Source organism: Rhinoderma darwinii, chromosome 1, assembly GCF_050947455.1.
Source record: "Rhinoderma darwinii isolate aRhiDar2 chromosome 1, aRhiDar2.hap1, whole genome shotgun sequence".
Classification (NCBI taxonomy): domain Eukaryota; kingdom Metazoa; phylum Chordata; class Amphibia; order Anura; family Rhinodermatidae; genus Rhinoderma; species Rhinoderma darwinii.
Window position 1 is genome coordinate 640,101,719 of NC_134687.1, and position 25,796 is coordinate 640,127,514.

At 43.1% G+C, this 25,796-nt stretch overlaps 1 protein-coding gene across 1 annotated transcript in view; it reads right to left on the reverse strand.

Annotated features, from left to right (window-relative positions):
• Window positions 1–25,796, reverse strand: part of LOC142661064 (uncharacterized) — a 99,261-nt gene that overhangs the window by 68,336 nt on the left and 5,129 nt on the right. The gene's annotated exons all lie outside the window — the stretch shown is intronic.

Consider the following 25,796-nt stretch of genomic DNA (forward strand, 5'->3'; position numbering starts at 1 on the left):
AAATTGTATTTATTAGTGTTGCAACGTTCTAATTTTTACTTCTCTATGGGGGCTGCCATTTTTCTTCCATCTCTGTATGTGTCGATTAACGACACATACAGAGATGGAATACGGCACATACAACCCCATAGAGAATGCAAAGAGAAGCCGTTCCATTCTCAGAAGGGAATGGCGCATGCGCCGCTCCCACACAGACTAAAATGAAGCTCGTTCGCAGAGCGAAATCCGGCACCATTTTCATGTGGACCGGAAGACCCTGCCAGGACAGTAAGATGATGACTTCTGGCCACGGCTTCCGGCCATATGTTCAGGCGCAAGGAATAGGAGCGTAGACCAGTGGAGGCGGCGGCAGGTAATTTATGTTCATGTATGTGATGTGTGTATTATGTTCGTGTATCATCGTGTGATACTGTCTGCTGAGCCCTGTACTAATCCTCCTACACTGCGCAGTCGCTCAGAAAATGGTGGCACACCGTGCAGGAGGTTTGAAGATTCAAACCCTTCCTTCTCCTTGCACTAGCCAGAAGAAGGGAGGGGGGATTGTGTGAGCACACTAGAGGAGAGTGTGTTCACCCCAAATTTGCAGCATAAATCAATGAGGTTGATTCACCACACTGACCATGTTGCAATTTTGGGAACTGCTTCCTCTAGGGCCCAGCACATGGAAATGTTATAAATTAGAATCTAATTTATAATATTTCCTGACTTGTGAAAAAATTCAAACAATGTGTAATCACTCAAATACTAATTGTTTAACTGAAAAAAACAAAATAATTTTTTTTTCTAGCGATACATTCCCTTTAAAGAGGCTCTGTCACCAGATTATCAAATCCCTATCTCCTATTGCATGTGATCGGCGCTGCAATGTAGAGAACAGTAACGTTTTTTGTTTTTTTTTAAACTTTCATTTTTGGCCAAGTTATGAGCTATTTTATATATATGCAAATGACCATTTTGACCACACAGTTTTTTCACAGCACGTATTTGAATTGGGCTGTGAAATTTAAAAAAATGACATTTTTTCCAATAAGATGTCACTTTTGATCAAAATGTCTTATTTTCACAAGAAATAATATACCCTATTTTGTTGCCCAATTTGTCCTGAGTGCGGCAATATCCAATTTGTGGTGATAAACTGCCGTTTGGGCCCATGGGAGGGCTCAGAAGGAAAGGAGCGCTATGTGTTCTTTGGAGTCCAGATTTTGATGGATTGGTTTTCTGGTGCCATGTCGCATTTGCCGAGCCCCAGAGGTATCAAAGCAATGGAAACCCATCAGAAGTGACCCCATTTTGGAAACTACACCCCTCAAGGAATTCATTTATAGGTGTTGTGACCATTTAGACGCCACAGTTTTTTCACAAAACGTATTTGAATTGGGCTGTAAATTTAAAAAAAAAAAAATGTTTTCCAATAATATATGTCGTTTTGGCTCAAAATTTCTTATTTGCACAAGAAATAAAATACCCCATTTTGTTGCCCAATTTGTCCTGAATGCGGCAATACCCCATTTGTGGTGATAAACTTCCGTTTGGGCACATGGAAGGGCTCAGAAGGGAAGGAGCGCTATGTGTTCTTTGGAGTCCAGATTTTGCTGGATTGGTTTTCGGGTGCCATGTCGAATTTGCAGATCCCCGGAGGTATCAAAGCAATGGAAACCCACTAGAAGTGAACCCATTTTGTAAACTACACCCCTTAAGGCATTCATCTAGAGGTGTAGTGAGCATTTTGATCCCACAGGTATTGTGTAAAAGGTAATGCGCAGCAGATGGTGCAGTGTGAGATTTGCAATTTTCTATATATGTATGCCATTTCAGTGTACAATATATTGTGCCCAGCATGCACCACCGGAGATATACACCCTATAAATTGTAATGTGGGTTCTACTGGGTACGGCACTACCCTACATGTGGCTGTTATATGCTGTCTGGGCACACGACAGGGCTTAGAAGGGAAGGACCACCATTTGACCTACTGGAGCTTTTCTTGTGCTAAGTCATGTATGCAGAAGCCCCTGGGGTACCAGTACAGTTGAAACCCCCAAGAAGTGACCCCATTTTAAAATCTACACCCCTTAAGGCATTCATCTAGAGGTGTAGTGAGGATTTTGATCCCACAGGTATTGTGTAAAAGGTAATGCGCAGCAGATGGTGCAGAGTGAGATTTGCCATTTTCTATACATATATGCCATTTCAGTGTCCAATATATTGTGCCCAGCATGTGCCACCGGAGACATACACACCAAAAACTGTAGAGTGGGTTCTCCTGGGTACGGCAATACCCTACATGTGGCTGTTATCAGCTGCCTGGGCACACAGCAGAGCTCTGAAGGGAAAGATGAGGGGGATAAGCTGTGCGGAGTGCGTCAGGGTAGATTAAAACTCTAAGGGATCTATGATAAATTTTAAAACACTATCATACAGAGCCCTGGTTTTTTTGGGACACGTGTCACATTGGTATATTGTGTCCTTCCTTATCTCCCTCTTATAGCAGACTTTGCACCTCTTTTGACTTTTTCCCCTTCTTGCCAGTTTGGGGGAACTTCTCCTGGAAAGTGTTGCCCTGGTACGGTGCGTGTGGCCTCGCTTCCAGAAATACTGGGTGTCCCCCTTCTTGGTCCCTAAAGATTAGGTTCTTGATAACCACCTCTTGAAGAAATTCCAGGAAAGTTCCCGTCTGGTCTTAACATCGACGTAGCACGTACGCATTGTATAATGCCATCGGTATGATGTGCACGTCCAGCTTCTTATACCACACCGCATGGCACTGTAGGGCTTCAGGACTTCATCTGACAAGTCCATCCCTCCCATGTACCTATTGTAGTCCAGGATGCAGTCTGGTTTGGGAGTCACTGTACTGGTACCTCGTACAGGTACATGGGTACTGGTGTGGCCCTGTATTGTTGTCAATGCAAGGACATGTCTCTTGTCTTGTACGTGACACAATATGTTGCTGCTGGATTGTGCCCTGCTCTCACCCCTTCTGAGTGTTTGCCCAAGCAGAGTCTTAGGGAGGCCTCTCAGATTTCTTCTAGCAGTGCCGCATGCCACAGGACTTCTGGAAGCGAGGCACCTGAAGAGTGGGACGCTGGTATAAAAATGATCCAGGTAGAGGTGGTAACCCTGGTCCAGAAGTGGGTGCACCAAATCCCACACAATTTTTGCATTAACTCCCAGTAAGGGGGGGCATTCTGGGGGCTGAATACTGGTGTCCTTCCCTTCATATATATTAAATTTGTAGGTATACCCTGATGCACTCTTGCACAGCTTATACATCTTCACGCCATACCTTGCCCTTTTACTCGGCAGGTACTGGCGGAATTGAAGCCTCCCTTTAAAATGTACCAAGGACTCATCAATAGAAATACACTTATCGGGGGTGTATGCTTGGGAAAACCAGGCACTGAAATGATCTAATAGGGGGTCTCCGTTTATACAAACGGTCAAAACTGGGGTCATCTCGGGGTGGGCACGGCTCATTATCAATATAATGTAAGAAGCAAAGTATTGCCTAATTTATATTTTTTAGGTTCCAGTTCAGTTCTGAAGTTGCTTTGAGGGGCCTATATATTAGACACCCCCATCAAACACCCCATTTTAGAAACTAGACCCCTCAAAGTATTCACAACAGCATTTAGAAAGATTATGAACCCTTTAGGTGTTTCACAGGAATTTAGAGCAAAGTAGAGGTGAAATTTACATATTTATTTTTTTTTGTCAGAAGATCCTTTTTATTCCATTTTTTTCTGTAAAACAGAAGGTTTTACCAGAGAAACACAACTCAATACTTATTGCCCAGATTCTGCAGTTTTGAGAAATATCCCACATGTGGCCCTAGTAAGGTACCGGACTGAAGAACCGGCCTCCGAATCAAAGGAGCACCTAGAGGATTATGAGGCCTCCTTTTTATTAGGCACCATGTCCGGTTTGAAGAGGTCTTGTGGTGCCTAAACAGTGGAAACTCCCCAAAAGTGACCCCATTTTGGAAACTAGACCCCTTGAGGAATTCATTGTAGTTTTCATGGTGTGCATGCGACTTTTTGATCAGTTTTTATTCTATTTTTAGGTGGCGTGGTGACTAAAAAAACAGCAATTCTACTATTGTTTTTTTATTCCTTTTTTTTTTTACAGCGTTCACCGTGCGCTATAAATGACACATTCCCTTTATTCTGCGGGGCGATACGATTACGGCGATACCAGATGTTTATAGTTTTTTTTGTGCCTTATGGCGTTTGCACAATAAAATACGTTTTGTAAAAAATCATTTACTTTTTGTGTTACCTTATTCTAAGAGCCAGAACTTTTTTATTTTTCCATCAAGAAAGCCGTGTTAGGACTTATTTTTTGCGTAACGAACTGCAGTTTCGATCAGCACCATTTTTAGGTACATGCGACTTTTTGGTCTCTTTTTATTCCATTTTTTGGGAGGTGAGGTGACAAAAAAAATTGTGATTGTGGTACGGTTTATTGTTATTTTCTTTTATGGTGTACACCGCGCGGGATAAATAACGAAATAAAGTTCAGGCCGTTACGGTCGTGGCGATACCAATTATGTATAGTTTGTTTATATATTTTTATTAATAATAAAGGACTGATGAGGGAAAAGGGGGATTTTTACTTTTATCACTTTTAAAACTTTTATTTTCTTATTTTTACACAACTTTTTTAACTTTTTTTTTTACTTTGTCCCACTAGGGGACTTGAGGGCAGGAGGCCCTGATCGCTTTTCTAATACACTGCACTACATGCGTAGTGCAGTGTATTAGAGCTGTCAGCTACTCACTGACAGCAAGCATAGTGGGTCCTGACATTGTCAGGACCCACTAGGCTTGCGTCGATGGCATAGCCGGACGCAATTGTTAGGTGTCCGGTTGCCATAGCCACCATCGCCGGCCGCTATCGTTTAGCAGGCCGGCGATGTTAGCTTAACCCCTAAAAAGCCGCGATCACTATTAAATGCAGCTTTTAAGGGGTTAATCAGCGGGGACACAGCGATCGGTCCCCGCTGTAGGAGCTGCGGCAACTGCTGTACGAGACAGCAGCTGTCACAGCTCCTGTATGTCTTGGGAAGACGGCCGAAAAGCCGCGATCACTATTAAACGCAGCTTTTAAGGGGTTAATCAGCGGGGACACAGCGATCGGTCCCCGCTGTAGGAGCTGCGGCAACTGCTGTACGAGACAGCAGCTGTCACAGCTCCTGTATGTCTTGGGAAGACGGCCGAAATGCCGTGACGTACTATTAGGTCATGGAGCGCGAACGATACAGCTACCATGACCTAATAGTACGTCCAGGAGCGGGAAGGGGTTAAAGGGGCATTCCCATCTTAATGATCCTAGTATAAGTTGTTGCATATGGAAATATAGGCAAATTTGTAAATACCATTTATTTTAGCGTTTTGTGGAATTCAAAAGATAATCCATCCGGTCCACCCCCTGTCTTTTGCTTTGTTTGTCAATGGTTTCCAATGCTACGGTCGCCGCACTTTCGCAGCTCCTTCTGTGTATTTTCCTATTACGCTGGCCGGGTTCCCTGGTGTGCACATTGAGCATGCGCAGTAGCTCTCAGCCCGGCCGCCTCTCTCCTGCTCTCATGAAAGTAAATCGGACGGCTCCAGGGTATGCACAGTAGCCTTGAAGCCGTCTAATCTTTCTAAACACCTCACGCAGATGTAGGGCCCTTATTCAAAGCTCTGTTATCTCTATATGTAAAGTGTTTAGTTTGTGTTTGAGATCGTTCCTGCAGCACGTGTGTCACAGCGTTCAGCCACAGATCTTCACAAGAAGAGGAACGAGCAGCAAGAAAAGAAGATTGAGAATCAACTCCTGGTAGGAAATCTGAGTGGAGAAGTTCAATAGGGTTATTTCTGATCATGTATGTGTGCTGGGCAAAAGACAAACGTCGTAAACAACTTTCAGATTTTCATTTTAGTTTTTTCCTCCCCACATTCCAGAAGCCATAACGTCTTTATTTTTCCGTCTATATAGTACTATGAGGGCTTGATTTTTGCGGGACGAGTTGTAGTCTTTCGTAGCACCATTTATTTTGCCGTATAATGTACTAGCAAACAGGAAAAAAAATAATTTGTGAGGTAGAAAATGAAAAAACAGCGATTCCTACATGGTTTTTTGCGCGCCGTTTTTACGGAATTCACTGTGCAATTAAAACAACATGTTAAATTTATTCTGTGGGTCAATACGATTACGGCGATACCAAAATATATATCGTTTTTTCTATATTTTACAAGTAAAAACCTAAGTGTAAAAAAGAAAATTTATTTTGCGTCACCAAATTCCCAAGAGCCATAAGTTTTTTATTTTTCTGTCGATTAAGTGGTATGAGGACTTATTTTTTGCGGGATAAGCTGTAGTTTTTAATAATACCATTTTGGGGTACATGCAACGGTTTGATCACTTTTTATTTCATTTTTTGTGGGAGATTAGGTGACCAAAAAAAAAAAAAAAAAGACACTGGCGTTTACAATTTTTTTTTTTTACGACGTTCACCGTGCGGATTAAATAATGATATATTGTAATAGTTCAGACTTTTACGGACGCGGCGCTACCAATTATGTTTATTTATAATTTTTTTTACTATGCTCTAGGGGGAAAATGTTTTTGTTTTTTTTTAAACAAAAAAAAAAAAAAAAACAACTTTAACTAATTTTTACTTTTTTTAACCAGCGATCGTTAGATCGCTTGCACGATATACTGCAAAACTAATGTATTGCAGTATATCGTGATTCTGACAGGCACCCATTAAGCCCTGCCGGAGGCAAGATTTAATAGGTGTACAAAGATGGCGGACCTGGGGGCGTTCATTAAGCCCCCAGGAAGCCATAGCAACCATCGCCCCCCCCCGCAATTGCATTGCGGGGGGCGCGATGAGCTATTAGAGGGGGTCGCCCCCTCTTTCTGACGATTTAAATGCTGCGGTCGTTATTGACCGCAGCATTTAACGAGTTAAACTAGCGGGATCACGCTCGAGCGCGATGCTGCTAGTTACTCTGAAGTGTCGGCTGTAACATACAGCCGACACCGGCATCGTATGGAGCGAGCTCACTGCGTGAGCCCGTTCCATACTTCCCTTACCCGACTTTGGTGCATGGATACGTCAAATGTCGGGAAGGGGTTAATCATGATATATTGCGATACATTAGTATTACATTGTATTGTACCAGCGATCTAATCATCACTATTTCAAGTCCCCAGGAGAGTAATTAACCCCTTCGCGCTCAGGACGTACTATACCGTCGTGCTAAGTGCATCGTTCGCGCTCAGCGCCGGAATCGTACGTCGCGGGAGGAACGGCCATTTCGGCTTTCTTCCCGACACATACAGGAGTTGTGACAGCTGCTGTCTCGTACAGCAGTTGCCGCAGCTCGTTCAGCGGGGACCGATCGCTGTGTCCCCACTGATTAACCCCTTTGAAGCCGCGTTCAATAGCAATCGCGGGTTCTTAGGGGTTAAGCTACCATCGTCAACCCGCTACACGATAGCGGTCGACGATGGTGGCTATGGCAACCGGACGCCTAACAATGGCGTCCGGCTATGCCATCTACGGAAGCCTAGTGGGTCCCACTATGCTTGCTGTCAGTGAGTAGCTGACAGCTCGAATACACTGCACTACGCATGTAGTGCAGTGTATTAGAATAGAGATCAGGGCCTCCTGCCCTCAAGTACACTAGCGGGACAAAGTAATAAAGTAAAAAAAAGTTAAAAAAAAAGTTGTGTAAGAATAAGAAAATAAAAGTTTTAAAAGTAACAAAAGTAAAAATCCCCCTTTTTCCCTTATCAGTCCTTTATTATTAATAAAAATAAACAAATAAACTATACATAATTTGTATCGCCGCGTCTGGAACGGCCTGAACTACAAAAGTATTTTGTTATTTATCACGCGCGTGAACGACGTAAAAGAAAATAATAATAAACCATACCAGAATCACAATTTTTTGGTCACTTCACTTCCCAAAAAATGTAACAAAAAGAGATCAAAAAGTCGCATGTACCTAAACTGCAGTTCGTTACGCAAAAAACAAGTCTCCACACGGCTTTCTTGATGGGAAAAAAAAAAACACGTTATGGCTCTTAGAATAAGGTAACACAAAAAGTAAATGATTTTTAATAAAAAGTATTTTATTGTGTAAATGCCATAAGACATAAAAAAAATCGCCTCGAAGAATAAATTGAATATGTCATTTATAGCGCACGGTGAACACTGTAAAAAAAATTGAATAAAAAACAATAGTAGAATTGCTGTTTTTAATCACCACGCCTCTTAAAAATAGAACAAAAACTGATCAAAAAGTCGCATGCACCCCATGAAAACTACAATGAATTCCTCAAGGGGTCTAGTTTCCAAAATAGGGTCACTTTTGGGGGGGTTTCCACTGTTTTGGCACTACAAGACCTCTTCAAACCGGACATGGTACCTAATAAAAAGGAGGCCTCATAATCCTCTAGGTCAGGGGTCTCAAACTCGGCTGGGTAAGTGGGCCACATATAGAAAAAATGGGAAGTTGACGGGCCACATTACTTTCAGATTTGATACAATACAAAATTATTGTTAATCAATTAGTTATTTGAACTACTTGTGAAGGATGGTTTATTTGCTTATATTCTCTGTATGAAATTAAATTATGAATTATCAAGCAGGATGCCGAATTACTAAGATATGTATTATGTGAAAGGGATTATAATAATGATTTAGTTTCGTGCAGCAGCCATCTTGTCTGGAGTTCCCATCTTGTCTGGAGTTCCCATCTTGGTTCTTTTGTTGTGAATAGGAAAGTCATTGTTCCTTTAATACAAGTAATGTTGATTTTGTATGTTTTATCTTTGACCTTGGTTCCCATGCAAAGTTTGTAGAGAAAGAACAGGGAACAAGAAGGGAGGGTGGCAAGGTCTCTCCCATCTCCACGGGAACATTCTGCCCAAGAGAGATAAGGCCACCTGCAAACCTAATGTGTGAAGAATTATAATGATGTATCTGGGATGTATTTTATTGTATGCTTTGTACTGAATAACAAATATTGTCACATTGTCTCTGATTGGTTAACCTCAAGCCTACACCCCTTCTGAATTTCAGTATTACAGTTTGAGCTTGGAAATAAATACTTCAGAGGAGTATTTTCAGCATATCAGCAGTGTCTGTGTGTTTTCTTCTCCTCTCTCGATATATATCGGTGAAATATCCTAATTAGGATACTGAATAATGGAGCCTGGCCTGAGAGTCTGTTTGGACTCGTAAAAATTTCAGTCTAATATATTTTGAGCCATTGATTTCCACGACATACTATAACACTATATTACTATAATACTAATACTACATTACTATAATAATATGCTAGGTTTAAAATGAGAGAATTCTCCACGTGCTTATTTCAACAATCCAGTTTTCCAGTTTAAGTGTCGCTAAATGCAGTCCGGCGGATCAGTTAGCAGTGTTTGGCAGACACACATGTCAAGATTGGGCAGCCTCTTTTTAGATAGTGCCACAGTGCCCTCTGTAGATAATGCCAGTGCCCTCTGTAGATAATGCCACAGTGCCCTCTGTAGGTAATGCAACACACCCCTAGATAATGCCAGTGTCCTCTGTAGATACTGCCACACAGTCACTTGTAGATAATGCCACAGTGCCCTCTGTAGATTCTGCCACAGTGCCCTCTGTAGGTGCTGCCACAGTGCCCTCCGTAGGTGCTGCCACAGTGCCCTCCGTAGGTGCTGCCACAGTGCCCTCCGTATGTGCTGCCACAGTGCCCTCCGCAGATGCTGCCACAGTGCCCTCCACAGATGCTGCCACAGTGCCCTCCGCAGATGCTGCCACAGTGCCCTCTGCAGATAATGCCACACACACACACACACACACACACACCAAGTAGATAGCTCCATTGGGGCTCCCCCTAGGAGTGGAATCCCCAGCCAGAGCGTTGCCGACGCTTTGGCTGGGGATTCCTCTGCTGTTGGAGCCCCTGACGTCACTGTCTATACACTGTGACGTCAGGGGATTCTCCTGGACGGGAATGTGATATCAGGGGCAACCTCAGAGCCGGTGTCCCGGAGCAGAGCACTAGTATAGGCTCTGCGCCGGAACTATGGGGAATATATGGACAGTGATGTCAGGGGCTTGCCCAGAGCTGGGCTCCCGGAGCAAAGCCACTTCTAGCACTCTGCCTGGGATTCCAGCTCTGCTCCTGACATCACTGTCCATATATGGACATGGAGGTCAGGGGCGACCCCAGAGCTGGAATCACAGGCAGAGCGCTAGTAGGCTCTTCCTGGGTCTCCAGCTGTGTTCCTGACATCACTGGGACTCCTGCTCTGGGGAAGCCCCTGACATCACTATCGATGTATGGACAGCGATGTCAGTGGCTTCCCCAGAGTCCCGGAGCAGAGCCTATACTAGCGCTCTGCCCGGAACTCCAGCTATGGGGAAGCCCCAGACATCGCTGTCCATATGTGGACAGCGATGTCAGGGGATTCGACAGAGTCCCGGAGCAGAGCCTATACTAGTGCTCTGCCCGGGACTCCGCTCTGGGGAAGACCCTGACAACACTGTCCATATATGGACAGCGATGTCAGGGGATTCCACAGAGTCCCGGAGCAGAGCCTATACTAGTGCTCTGCCTGGGACTCTGCTCTGGGCAAGACCCTGACAACACTGTCCATATATGGACAGCGATGTCAGGGAATTCCACAGAGTGCTCAAGCAGAGCCGATACTAGCACTCTACCCAGGACTCCGCTCTGGGGAAGACCCTGACAACACTGTCCATATATGGACAGCAATGTCAGGGAATTCCACAGAGTCCCAGAAAAGAGCCTGTACTAGCGGCTCTGTGTCCCGAGGGCCGCAGATGACTGCACCAGGGGCCGCATGTGGCCCGCGTGCCGCGTGCTTAAGACCCCTGCTCGAGGTGGTCCTTTGCTTCGGAGGCCGGTGCTTCAGTCCATTACCGCACTAGGGCCACATGTGGGATATTTCTCAAAACTGGAGAATCTGGGCAATAATTATTGAGTTGCATTTCTCGGGTAAAACCTTCTGTTTTACAGAAAAAAATGGAATAAAAAGGTTTTCTGACAAAAAAAATTAAATATGTAAACCTCACCTCTACTTTTACATACATAGTTACATAGTTAGTACGGCTGAAAAAAGACACATGTCCATCAAGTTCAACCAAGGGACGAGAGAAGGGAAGGAAAAATTTCTATACATAGGAGCTAATACTTTTTTGTTCTAGGAAATTATCTAACCCTTTTTTAAAGCCATCTACTGTCCCTGCTGTGACCAGCTCCTGCGGTAGGCTATTCCATAGATTCACAGTTCTCACAGTAAAGAAGGCTTGTCGCCTCTGCGGGTTGAACCTTTTTTTGTCCAGACGGAGGGAGTGCCCCCTTGCTTTTTGAGGGGGTTTTACATGGAACAGGATTTCACCATATTTTTTGTATGTGCCATTAATATATTTATATAAGTTAACCATGTCCCCCCTTAGTCGTCTTTTTTCAAGACTAAATAGGTTTAATTCTTTTAATCTTTCCTCATAACTTAAATTCTCCATGCCCCTAATTAGCTTCGTTGCTCTTCTTTGTATTTTTTCCAACTCCAGGGCATCCTTTCTATGAACCGGAGCCCAGAACTGAACTGCATATTCTAGATGAGGCCTCACTAATGCTTTGTAAAGTGGCAATATTACATCCCTGTCCCGCGAGTCCATGCCTCTTTTAATACACGACAATATCCTGCTGGCCTTTGAAGCAGCTGATTGACACTGCATGCTGTTATTGAGTTTATGATTTACAAGTACACCCAGATCCTTCTCAACAAGTGAATCCGCCAGTGTAGCTCCCCCTAGGACATATGATGCATGCAGGTTGTTGGTACCCAGATGCATAACTTTACATTTATCTACATTAAACTTCATCTGCCAAGTGGACGCCCAAACACTTAGTTTGTTTAAATCCGCTTGCAATTCATGAACATCTTCCATAGACTGAACTACTTTGCTTTGCTTTAAATTTCTGTGAAACACCTAATGGGCTAATAAACTTTCTAAATGCCGTTTTGAATACTTTGAGTGGCCTAGTTTCTAAAATGGGGTGTTTGATAGAGGTTTCTGATATATAAGCCCTCAAAGCCACTTCAGAACTGAACTGGAACATTTATTTAAAAAAAACAAAAAAAAAAACGCCTTTTTCTTATACCACACCCCGATGTACCGCATGGCCGTGTCCAGGATGCTTTATGAGGCAATACTTAAATTCTTACATTATACTGATAATGAGCAGTGCCCACACCGAGACGACCCCAGTTTTGACCGTTTGTATAAATGGAGACCCCTATTAGACCATTTCAGTGACCGGTCTTCCAAAGCATACAACCCCGAGAATTGTATTTCTATTGATGAGTCCTTGGTACATTTTAAAGGAAGGCTTGAATTCCGCCAGTACCTGCCGAGTAAGAGGGCAAAGTATGGCGTGAAGATGTATAAGCTGTGCGAGAGTACATCAGGGTATACTTACAAATTTAGGATATATGAAGGGAAGGACACCAGTATTCAGCCCCCAGAATGCGCCCCCTTACTGGGAATTAACGCAAAAATTGTGTGAGATATGGTGCCCCCACTGCTGGACCAGGGTTACCACCTCTACCTGGATAATTTTTATGCCAGCGTCCCACTCTTCAAGTGCTTTGCTTCCCGAAGTACTGCGGCATGCGGCATTGTTAGAAGAAATCTGAGAGGCCTCCCTAAGACACTGCTTGGGCAAATAAGAAGGGGTGAGAGCAGGGCACATTCTAGCAGCAACATATTGTGTGTCAAGTACAAGGGCAAGAGAGATGTCCTTGTATTGACAACAATACATAACCACACCAGTACCCATGTACCTGTACGAGGTACCAGTACAGTGACCCCCAAACCAGACTGCATCCTGGACTACAATAGGTACATGGGAGAGGTGGACTTGTCAGATCAAGTCCTGAAACCCTACAGCACCATGCGGTGTGGTATAATAAGCTGGCCGTGCACATCATACAGATGGCATTGTACAATGCGTACGTGCTAAATCGATGTACAGGCCAGACGGGAACTTTCCTGGAATTTCAAGAGGTGGTTATCAAGAACCTAATTTTTAGGGTCCAGGAAGGGGGACACCCAGTACTTCTGGGAGCGAGGCCACACGCGTCGTATCAGGGCGACACTTTTTAGTAGAAGTTCCCCAAACTGGCAAGAAGAGAAAAAGCCAAAAGAGGTGCAAAGTCTACTATAAGAGGGGGATAAGGAAGGAGACAATATATCAATGTGCCACGTGTCCCGAAAAACCAGGGCTCTGTATCAAAGTGTTTTAAAATGTATCATACATCCCTTGATTTTCAATCTACCCCAGTTTTACTTACCTTGGTGCACTCCGCACAGCTTATCCCCTTCATCTTTCCCATTTGGGCCCTGCTGTGTGCCCAGGCAGCTGTTAACAGCCACATGTAGGGTATTGCCGTACCCAGGAGAACCCACATTACAGTTCATGGGATGTATGTCTCCGGTGGCGGATGCTGGGCACAATATATCGGACACTGAATTGGCATACAGTATATGTATAGAAAATTGCAAATCTCACTCTGCACCATCTGCTGCGCATTACCTTTTACACAATACCTGTGGGATCAAAATCCTCACTACACCTCTAGATGAATGCTTTAAGGGGTGTAGATTTTAAAATGGGGTCACTTCTTGGGGGTTTCAACTGAACTGGTACCTCAGGGGCTTCTGCATACATGACTTGGCACCAGAAAACCCCAGTAGGCCAAATGGTAGTCCTTTCCTTCTGAGCCCTCGCATTTGCCCAAACGGCAGTTTATCACCACAAATGGGGTATTGTAGCACTCAGGACAAATTGGGCAACAAAATGGGGTATTTTATTTCTTTTGAAAATAAGAAATTTTGATCAAAAATGACATCTTATTGGAAAAAAAAAACATTTTTTTTGATTCACAGCCCAATTCAAATAAATTCTGTGAAAAAACTGTGGGGTATAAATGGTGACAACACCCATAAATGAATTCCTTGAGGGGTGTAGTTTCCAAAATGGGATCACTTCTAGTGGGTTTTCATTGCTTTGATACCTCTGGGGCTCGGCAAATGCGACATGACACTCGAAAAACCAATCCAGCAAAATCTGGACTCCAAAGAACACATAGAACTCCTTTCCTTCTGAGACCTCCCATGGGCCCAAACAGCAGTTTATCACCACAAATGGGGTATTGCCGCACTCAGGACAAATTGGGCAACAAAATGGGGAATTTTGTTCCCTGTGAAAATAAGAAATTTTGATAAAAAATTACATCTTATTGGAAAAAAAATTTCAATTTCACAGCCCAATTCAAATACGCGCTGTGAAAAACTGTGGGGTCAAAATGGTAACAACAACCATAAATTAATTCCTTGAGGGGTGCAGTTTCCAAAATGGGGTCACTTTTGGGGGATTCCTACTTTTTTGGCACCTCAACACCTCTTCAAACCTGGCATGCTGCCCAAAATACACTACCGTTCAAAAGTTTAGGGTCACTTATAAATTTCCTTATTTGTGAAAGAAAAGCACAGTTTTTTTCAATGAAGATAACATTAAATTAATCAGAAATACACTCTATAACAGTGTTAATGTGGTAAATGACTATTCTAGCTGCAAACATCTATTTTTTAATGCAATATCTACATAGGTGTATAGAGGCCCATTTCCAGCAACCATCACTCCAGTGTTCTAATGATACATTGTGTTTGCTAACTGTGTTAGAAGGCTAATGGATGATTAGAAAACCCTTGAAAACCCTTGTGCAATTATGTTAGCACCGCTGTAAACAGTTTTGGTGTTTAGAGGAGCTATAAAACTGACCTTCCTTTGAGCTAGTTGAGAATCTGGAGCATATAATTTGTGGGTTCGATAAAATTCTCTCCAAATGGCTATAGAAAGAGCGTTTTCATGTGAAACGCGACAGTCTATTCTTGTTCTTGGAAATGAAGGCTATTCCATGCGAGAAATTACCAAGAAACTGAAGATTTCCTACAACGGTTTGTACTACTCCCTTCAGAGGACAGCACAAACAGGCTCTAACCAGAGTAGAAAGAGAAGTGGGAGGCCCCGCTGCACAACTGAGCAACAAGACAAGTACATTAGAGTCTCTAGTTTGAGAAATAGACGCCTCACAGGTCCTCAACTGGCAGCTTCAATAAATAGTACACGCAAAACGCCAGTGTCAACGTCTACAGTGAAGAGGCGACTCCGGGATGCTGGCCTTCAGGGCAGAGTGGCAAAGAAAAAGCCATATCTGAGACTGGCTAATAAAAGGAAAAGATTAATATGGGCAAAAGAACACAGACATTGGACAGAGGAAGATTGGTAAAAAGTGTTATGGACAGACGAATCGAAGTTTGAGGTGTTTGCATCACACAGAAGAACATTTGTGAGTCGCAGAACAACTGAAAAGATGCTGGAAGAGTGCCTGACGCCATCTGTCAAGCATGGTGGAGGTAATGTGATGGTCTGGGGTTGCTTTGGTGCTGGTGAAGTGGGAGATTTGTACAAGGTAAAAGGGATTTCGAATAAGGAAGGCTATCACTCCATTTTGCAACGCCATGCCATACCATATGGACAGCGCTTGATTGGAGCCAATTTCATCCTACAACAGGACAATGACCCAAAGCACACCTCCAAATTATGCAAGAACTATTTAGGGAAGAAGCAGGCAGCTGGTATTCTATCTGTAATGGAGTGGCCAGCGCAGTCACCAGATCTCAACCCCATAGAGCTGTTGTGGGAGCAGCTTGACCGTATGGTACGCAAGAAGTGCCCATCAAGCCAATCCAACTGGTGGGAGGGGCTTCTGGAAGCATGGGGTGAAATTTCTCCCAATTACCTCAGCAAATTAACAGCTAGAATGCCAAAGGTCTGCAATGCTATAATTGATGCAAATGGAGCATTCTTTGACGAAAGCAAAGTTTGAAGGAGAAAATTATTATTTAAAATAAAAATCATTATTTCTAACCTTGTCAATGTCTTGACTATATTTTCCAGTCATTTTGCAACTCATTTGATAAATATAAATGTGAGTTTTCATGGAAAACACAAAATTGTCTGGGCGACCCCAAACTTTTGAACGGTAGTGTATATTCTAATAAAAAAAGAGGCCCGAAAAATGCACTAGGTGCTTCTTTGCTTCTGGGGCTTGTGTTTTAGTCCACGAGCGCACTAGAGCCACATGTGGGACATTTCTAAAAACTTCAGAATCTGGACAATACATATTTAACCTCTTCACGCGCTGCTCCGCAATAGTACGTCCTGCAGAGGGCTTGCTTCCCGCATCAGGACGTACAGTTGCGGAGTAGTTCCCGGCGCACAGTCTCCTAATGGACAGTGTCGGGGAACCGGGAGGTCATCTATCCCCAACAGCTGACACTCCAGCCTTGCCGGTCAGCAGACCATCGCCGCTGATTTCGGCAATTAACCCCATAAATGCGGTGACAGATAGCGTTCGCCACATTTAAGGGGTTTGAAGCACATCGGCAGCCCCCCAAAGTGATTGTAGGGGCTGCCGATGCTTGTCGTGGCAATCGGAGGTCAGACAATGACCTTCGGGTAGCCATGTACGGAAGCCTCGGAGGAGCAGCCTCCGGCCGGTCCTCCGAGGCTTCCTGTAAGGCCTCAATCACACGAGCGTGTGCGTTTTGCGCACGCCAAAAAACGCAGCGTTTGGCATGCGCAAAAGGCACTTGACAGCTCCGTGTGTCATCAGTGTATGATGCGAGGCTGCGTGATTTTCGCGCAGCCGCCATCATAGAGATGAGGCTAGTCGACGTCAGTCACTGTCCAGGGTGCTGAAAGAGTTAACTGATCGGCAGTAACTCTTTCAGCACCCTCGACAGTGAATTCCGATCACCATATCGAGTAACCTGTTTAAAAAAAAAAGAAGAGGTTCGTACTTACCGAGAACTTCCCGGCCGTTGCCTTGGTGACGCGCCTGTCTTGACATCTGGCCCCACCTCCCTGGATGACGCGGCAGTCCATGTGACCGCAGCAGCCTGTGCTTGGCTTGTGATTGGCTGCAGCTGGAAGAAGCCGGGAGTTATCGGTAAGTCAGAACTTTTTTTTTTTTTACACGTTCACGTATATTGGGATCGGAAGTCACTGTCTAGGGTGCTGAAACAGTTTAACTCTTTCAGCACCCTGGACAGTGACTGTCTCCTGCCGGGTTCGGTCAAAACAGGTTCGGCCGAAAGCGGTGAAGTTCGGTTCGGTTATCTCTAAGACACTCCGTTCGGATGTTTGTAAACAGAAAAGCACGTGGTGCTTTTCTGTTTACATTCAGTTTGACAGCTCTTGCGCGAATCACGCAGTTCGCACGGAAGTGCTTCCGTGTGACCTTCGTGGTTTTCACGCACCCATTGACTTCAATGGGTGCGTGATGAGTGAAAAACGCAGATTTTTAGAACATGTCGTGAGTTTTTTTCAGCGCACTCACGCTGAGCAAAACTCACGGACTGTCTGCATGCCCCCATAGACTTGTATAGGTCCGTGCGACCCGCGTGAAAAGCACGCGAGTCTCACGGACGTATATCACGTTCGTGTAAATGAGGCCTAAGTGTGACTCTCACGTCACAACGACAGTTGGAATGCATTACACTATGTATGTAGTGTAATGTATTCCAGCAGTGATCAGAGCTGCAAGTCTAAATGTCCCCTATTGGGACAAGTGAAAAAAGTAAAAAAAAGTAATAAAAATGTTTTAAAAAAAGTGTAAAAATAAAAGTTATGAGTCATATAAACAAACACTGCATTTTTTTCCTATAATAAGACTTTCATTATAGGAAAAAAATGAACACGTCAAAAAAAGTACACATATCTGGTATCACCGCGTTCGTAACGACACCAACTATAAAACTGTAGTGTTATTCTTTTCCGCACGATGAACACCCCAAAACAAAAATCAATAAAAAACGACACCACTCCCAAAATAGAGAATAAAAAGTGATCAAAAAGTTGCATGTACCCGAAAATAGTACCGATAAAAACTACAACCCGTCCCGCAAAGAAACAAGCCCTTACACAGCTTTCTTGACTGAAAAATAAAAAAGTTACGGCTCTCAGAATATGGTGACACAAAAAATAAATGATTTTATAAAAAAGTAATATTATTGCGTAAACGCTGCAAAACATAAAAAAACCTATATACATATGGTATCGCCGTAATCGTACCGACCCGCAGAATAAAGTAAAATTGTCACTTATAGTGCACGGTGAACACCGCAAAAAATAAACTAAAAAACATTGTCAGAATTGCTTGTTTTTGGTGACCCGGCTTGCAAAAAAATTTAATAAAAAATTAGCCCAAAATGGTACCAATGAAAACTACAGATTGTCGCGCAACAAATAAGCCCTCACGCAGCTCCGGTGGTTAAAAAATAAAGAAGCTCTGGCTCTCAGAATATGGCGTTTGCAAAATGTGCAGTGTTTTCTAAAAGCGGGTAACATCCGACACCATTTATCAGTGCGACACCGGCCACAGATCTATGAATTATTATTTATTTACCGAATTATTATACCCCCTTATTATGCCCTGATGTACCCCGCACAGATTACATATACCCCCACATTATAAACTGAAATATCAGCGAAACCCAAAACAGAAAAACTACCAAGCAACATCTGCGCTCCAAAAGCAAAATGGCGCCCCTCCCTTCTGAGCCCTGCAGCGTGCCCAAACAGCAGTTTGCGCCCACATATATGGCATCGCCATACACGGTAGAACATGCTTAACATTTTATGAGGTATTTGTCTTCAGTGGCACAAACTGGGCACAACATATTATGCATTAAATTGGCATATCAGTGGAAAATTGCAATATTCACACTATCCGCTGTGCATTAACCCCTTTGCGCACTATGACTTAATAGCACGTCATGGTGCGGGGGTTGATGTATGGAGCGGGCTCACATGCTGAGCCTGCTCCATACGCTGTGAGTGTCAGCTGTGTATTACAGCTGACACCGAGGACTAACTGACAGGAACAGCGATCGTGCGGTTACAGAAGCCTGTAAAAACAACAATATACTGCAATACATTAGTATTGCAGTATATTGTACCAGCGATCCAATGATCGCTGGTTCAAGCCCCCTAAGGGGACGAATAAAATGTGTAGAAGAATTAAAGTTATTAGTGGTGAGAGAGAAAAAAAGTTTAAAGTTAAACAAAAAAACCTTTATCAATGTTATATATGTCAATAGAAACTACAATTCCTCCCACAAGAAATAAGCTCTCACATCGCTCTACTGACGGAAAAAGAAGAAAAGTTATGGCTCTTGGAAGGCAGGGAGTGAAAAACGAAAATAAGAAAGCAAAAAATTGATCAGTCCTGTAAGGGTTAATTCATTTCTAATGAAAAAAACATATGACCGCATGTGGGGTATTTCCGAACTCGGGAGAATTTGCTTTACAAAAATTGGTTGTTTATTTCTCCTTTATTCCTTGTGAAAATGAGAAAATTCAACATTTTAGTGGAAAAAAATTATGATCTTAATTTTCACAGCCTAATTCTACTAAATTCTGCAAAAGACCCGTGGAGTCTAAATGCTCACTATACCCATAGACAAATTCCTTGATAGGTGCAGTTTCCAAAATGGGGTTACTTTTGGAGGGTTTCCCCTGTTTTGGTCCCTCCAGGGTGTTGCAAACTCGACATGGAACCGAAAACCAATCCAGCAAAATCCCTGCTCCAAAATCCAAATGGCGCTCTTTCCCTTCTGAGCCTTGCTGTGGGTCCAATCAGCAGTTTATTATCACATGTGGGATATTGCCGTAATCGGGAGACATTGCTTTACAAATGTTGGGGTGGATGTTCTTTATTATTTCTTGTAAATATTAAATATTTCTATGTTTTTTTCGAAAAAATTTAGATTTTCATTTTTACAGACTAATTCTAATAAATTTAGCGAAAACCTGTGTGATCAAAATGCTAACTATACACCTAGATAAATTCCTTGAGGGGTGTAGTTTCCAAAATGGGGTAACTTTTGGGGTGTTTTCACTGTTTTGGCACCACATGACCTCTTCAAACTTGACACGGTGCCTAAAATATATTCTAAAAAAAGAGGCCCAAAATCCACTAGGTGCTCCTTTGCTTCTGAGGCCGGTGTTTCCATCCATTACCGCACTAGAGCCACATGTGGGATATTTCTAAAAACTGCAGAATCTGGGCAATAAATATTGAGTTGCATTTCTCTGGTAAAACCTTCTGTGTTACAGAAAAAAAGATTATTAGAAATTCATTTCGGCAAAAAAAAATAAAATTTTGTACATTTCACCTCTACTTTGCTTTAATTCCTGTGAAACGCCTAAAGGGTTAAAATACTTTGTGAATACTGATTCGAATACTTTGAGGGTTGCAGTTTTCAAAATGGGGTGACTTCTGGGGATTTTCTAATATAGAAGGCCATCAAAGCCACTTCAGAACTGAATTGGTCCCTGAAAAAATGGCCTTTTGAAATTTTCTTTAAAATATGAGAAATTGCTGCTAAAGTTCTAAGCCTTGTGACGTCCTAGAAAAATAAAAGAACGTTCAAAAAACTATGCAAACATAAAGTAGACTTATGGGAAATGTTAACCAGTAACTATTGTGTGTGGTATTACTATCTGTTTTACAAGCAGATACGTTTAAATTTAGAAAAATGCAAATTTTTGCAAATGTTTTAAAAATTGTGGTGTTTTTCAGAAATAAATACCAAAATTATCGACAACATTTTTTCACTAACATAAAGTGCAACATGTCACGAGAAAAAAATACATACAAGCAGTAGAAGACTGAATTCATTGAAATGATCAGCCCTTAGTCAGCCTTCTACTGCTTGTCTGTATGTTCATTACCCTGCACATAAACCAATCACGTTCTCCGAATATTCACAGCGCAACCAATCTGAAAGTTTACAGTGCTTGGGAATAAGTGACTGGGGCAGAAGAGGATGGAGGCGCAGCCTTATATAGTGGATCGAGCGGGTTCCCCAGCAGCATTTAAAAAAACCAGGATCCTGACCTGTCCACAGAGTTTAAGGCAGCACAGGGTATTTCAGGAGATGAGCGTGCGGATCTTGTGCGGGTTGGTGATTTGCCAATCATGTGAAGGTGTTATTGAGGACAGGAGTGGAGAAGAGGTAACAGACTGAGAGCTACGTAATGGTAAGAGCAGAGTTCACAAAACAACACATTTCTCCATTAACCCGTTAGTGACCGGCCCATAGTGTTTCTACGTCGGTCACTAACGGGCCTTATTCCGATGCAGCGCCGTAAAAAGTCTATTGCATCGGAATAAGTAAACAGAGCAGGGAGATGTCAAATCTCCCTGCTCTCAGCTGCCAGAGGGGGCGTCCCTGCTCGACCGGGTGAGATCGATATTAGTATGGATATCACCCGTTTAACCCCTCAGATGCGGTGCACAATAGCGTGCACCGCATCGGAGTGGTTTTGGAGAGAGGGAGGGAGCTCCCTCTCATCCCACAGACGCCCGACGATAAGATCGCCGAGTGTCTGTGTCTCCGATGGCAGCCGGGGGCCTAATAAAGGCTCCTAGGTCTGCCTGGAGCGAATGCCTGCTAGGTCATACCGGAGGCATGTCCTAGCAGATGCCTGTCCGTTTTACGCGGACAGGCAAAATACACTGCAATACAATAGTATTGCAGTGTATTATAAATGCAATTGGATTATCGCATAGTGAAGACTCCTAGTGGGACTAGCAAAAAAGTTTTAAAAAAAAGTTTCTTAAAAAGTGAAAAAAAAATTAAAAACCCACTTTTTCCCCTTACAAACAGCTTTATTATTAACAAACATAATAAAGTAAAAAAGTTACACATATTTGGTATCGCCGCGTCCGTAACGACGCCGACTATAAACCTATTACATCATTTAACCCGCACGGTGAACGCCGTAAAAAATAAAATAACATGCAAAAATTGCTGTTTTCTTTGAATCCAGCCTTAAAAAAAATGTGATAAAAAGTGATCAAAAAGTCGCATCTACTCTCAAATGATACCGATAAAAACTACAAGTTTTCCTGCAAAAAAAAAGCCCTCATACAACTACATCGGCAAAAAAATAAAAACGTTACGGCTCTTCAAATATGGAGGCACAAAAACAAATAATTTTGAAAAATAAGTGTTTACACTGTGTAAAAGTAGTAAAACATACAAAAACTAAACAAATTTCATATTGTTGCAATCGCAACAACCCGCTGAATAAAGTTATTGTGTTATTTATACCACACGTTAAACAGCGTAAATTTAGGATGCAAAAAAAGAGTGGCGAAATTGCTGATTTTTTTTCTATTCCCCCCAAAAAAAGTTAATAAAAGTTAATCAATAAATAATATGTACCTCAAAATGGTGGTATTAAAAAATACAACTTGTCCTGCAAAAAACAAGACCTTATACAGCGCAAAAATAAAAAGTGTATAGCTCTTGGAATGAGACGATGGAAAACCATAAAAAAATGGCTTGGTCATTAAGGTCTAAAATCGGCTGGTCATTAAGGGGTTAAACATCTATCTATCTATCTATCTATCTATCTATCTATCTCATATCTATTCATCTATCTATCTCATATCTATCTATCTATTTATCCATCTCATATCTATTCATCTATCTATCTCATACTTCTCAACCGTCCCGGATTCAGCGGGACAGTCCCGGATTCCGGGCGGTGTCCCGCTGTCCTGGGCAGCCCGGGGGATATGTCCCACTTTCAAACTAATTCTGAAGCAGGGAACCATCTGCTTCAGAATTAGTTCATAGCGGAGGAGCAGAGGGAGCTCCTCCGCTCGCCGAAGACTCCCTGGACACAGCGATACTTTAAGCGCTGTGCTCGGGGGAGCCCTTGACGGTTCTGTCAATTTATGAGAAGAATACCCGCCCAGAGTCGGCAACAGGGATTCCGCTCAAGTATTAGCCACGGACGTCACTGTCCATATTGTCCATATATAGGCAGCACCGTCAAGGGCTTCCCCGAGCACAGAGCTTAAAGTATCGCTGTGTCCAGGGAGTCTTTGGCGAGCGGAGGAGCTTTACCAGATTGCTACTCCTTTAGATATATGATCCGCCATATTTTTCATTATATCTGATATCGTTATACCATATAGTTACATAGTTACATAGTTAGTACGGCTGAAAAAAGACACATGTCCATCAAGTTCAACCAAGGGAAGGGAAAAGGGAAGGAAAAATTACTACACATAGGAGCTAATATTTTTTTGTTCTAGGAAATTATCTAACCCTTTTTTAAAGCCATCTACTGTCCCTGCTGTGACCAGCTCCTGCGGTAGGCTATTCCATAAATTCACCGTTCTTACTGTAAAGAAGCCTTGTCGCCTCTGCAGCTTGAACCTTTTTTTCTCCAGACGGAGGGAGTGCCCCCTTGTTTTTTGAGGGGGTTTTACAAGGAACAGGATATCACCATATTTTTTGTATGTGCCATTAATATATTTATATAAGTTAATCATGTCCCCCCTTAGTCGTCTTTTTTCAAGGCTAAATAGGTTTAATTCTTTCAACCTTTCCTCATAACTTAAATTCTCCATGCCCCTTATTAGCTTCGTTGCTCTTCTTTGTATTTTTTCCAACTCCAGGGCATCCTTTCTATGAACTGGAGCCCAGAACTGAACTGCATATTCTAGATGGGGCCTCACTAATGCTTTGTAAAGTGGCAATATTACATCTCTGTCCCGCGAGTCCATGCCTCTTTTAATACACGACAATATCTTGCTGGCCTTTGAAGCAGCTGATTGACACTGCATGCTGTTATTGAGTTTATGATTTACAAGAACACCCAGATCCTTCTCAACAAGTGAATCCGCCAGTGTAGCTCCCCCTAGGACATATGATGCATGCAGGTTGTTGGTACCCAGATGCATAACTTTACATTTATCTACATTAAACTTCATTTGCCAAGTGGACGCCCAAACACTTAGTTTGTTTAAATCTGCCTGTAATTCATGAACATCTTCCATAGTCTGAACTATATTACATAGCTTGGTGTCATCTGCAAAAATAGTAATGTATTGTTATATATTAATAAAGTTATATATTTTCTTACTATACATGGTATTTGCTTTCATACTTTATTGGGATGTTATGTCCCTTGCACTTGTAGCTATGGGGCATTATACTGTATGGTGGCAGCTATGGGGCATTATACTGTGTGGTGGCAGCTATGGGGCATTATACTGTATGGTGGCAGCTATGGGGCATTGTACTGTATGAGGGCAGCTATGGGGGCATTATACTGTATGGTGGCAGCTATGGGGCATTATACTGTGTGGTGGCAGCTATGGGGCATTATACTGTATGGTGGCAGCTATGGGGCATTATACTGTATGGTGGCAGCTATGGGGCATTATACTGTATGGTGGCAGCTATGGGGACATTATACTGTGTGGTGGCAGCTATGGGGCATTATACTGTGTGGTGGCAGCTATGGGGCATTATACTGTGTGGTGGCAACTATGGGGCATTATACTGTATGGTGGCAGCTATGGGGCATTATACTGTATGGTGGCAGCTATGGGGCATTATACTGTATGAGGGCAGCTATGGGGGCATTATACTGTATGGTGGCAGCTATGGGGCATTATACTGTGTGGTGGCAGCTATGGGGGCATTATAATGTGTGGTGGCAGCTATGGGGCATTATAATGTATGGTGGCAGCTATGGGGCATTATACTGTATGGTGGCAGCTATGGGGCATTATACTGTGTGGTGGCAGCTATGGGGCATTATACTGTATGGTGGCAGCTATGGGGGCATTATACTGTATGGTGGCAGCTATGGGGGCATTATACTGTATGGTGGCAGCTATGGGGCATTATACTGTATGGTGGCAGCTATGGGGCATTATACTGTATGAGGGCAGCTATGGGGCATTATACTGTATGAGGGCAGCTATGGGGCATTATACTGTATGGTGGCAGCTATGGGGCATTATACTGTATGGTGGCAGCTATGGGGCATTATACTGTATGGTGGCAGTTATGGGGCATTATACTGTATGGTGGCAGCTATGGGGCATTATACTGTATGGTGGCAGCTATGGGGCATTATACTGTATGAGGGCAGCTATGGGGGCATTATACTGTATGGTGGCAGCTATGGGGCATTATACTGTATGGTGGCAGCTATGGGGCATTATACTGTATGGTGGCAGCTATGGGGACATTATACTGTGTGGTGTCAGCTATGGGGCATTATACTGTGTGGTGGCAGCTATGGGGCATTATAATGTATGGTGGCAGCTATGGGGCATTATAATGTATGGTGGCAGCTATGGGGCATTATACTGCATGGTGGCAGCTATGGGGCATTATACTGTATGGTGGCAGCTATGGGGCATTATACTGTATGGTGGCAGCTATGGGGCATTATACTGTATGGTGGCAGCTATGGGGGCATTATACTGTATGGTGGCAGCTATGGGGGCATTATACTGTATGGTGGCAGCTATGGGGCATTATACTGTATGGTGGCAGCTATGGGGCATTATACTGTATGAGGGCAGCTATGGGACATTATACTGTATGGTGGCAGCTATGGGGCATTATACTGTATGGTGGCAGCTATGGGACATTATACTGTATGGTGGCAGTTATGGGGCATTATACTGTATGGTGGCAGCTATGGGGCATTATACTGTATGGTGGCAGCTATGGGGCATTATACTGTATGGTGGCAGCTATGGGGCATTATACTGTATGGTGGCAGCTATGGGGCATTATACTGTGTGGT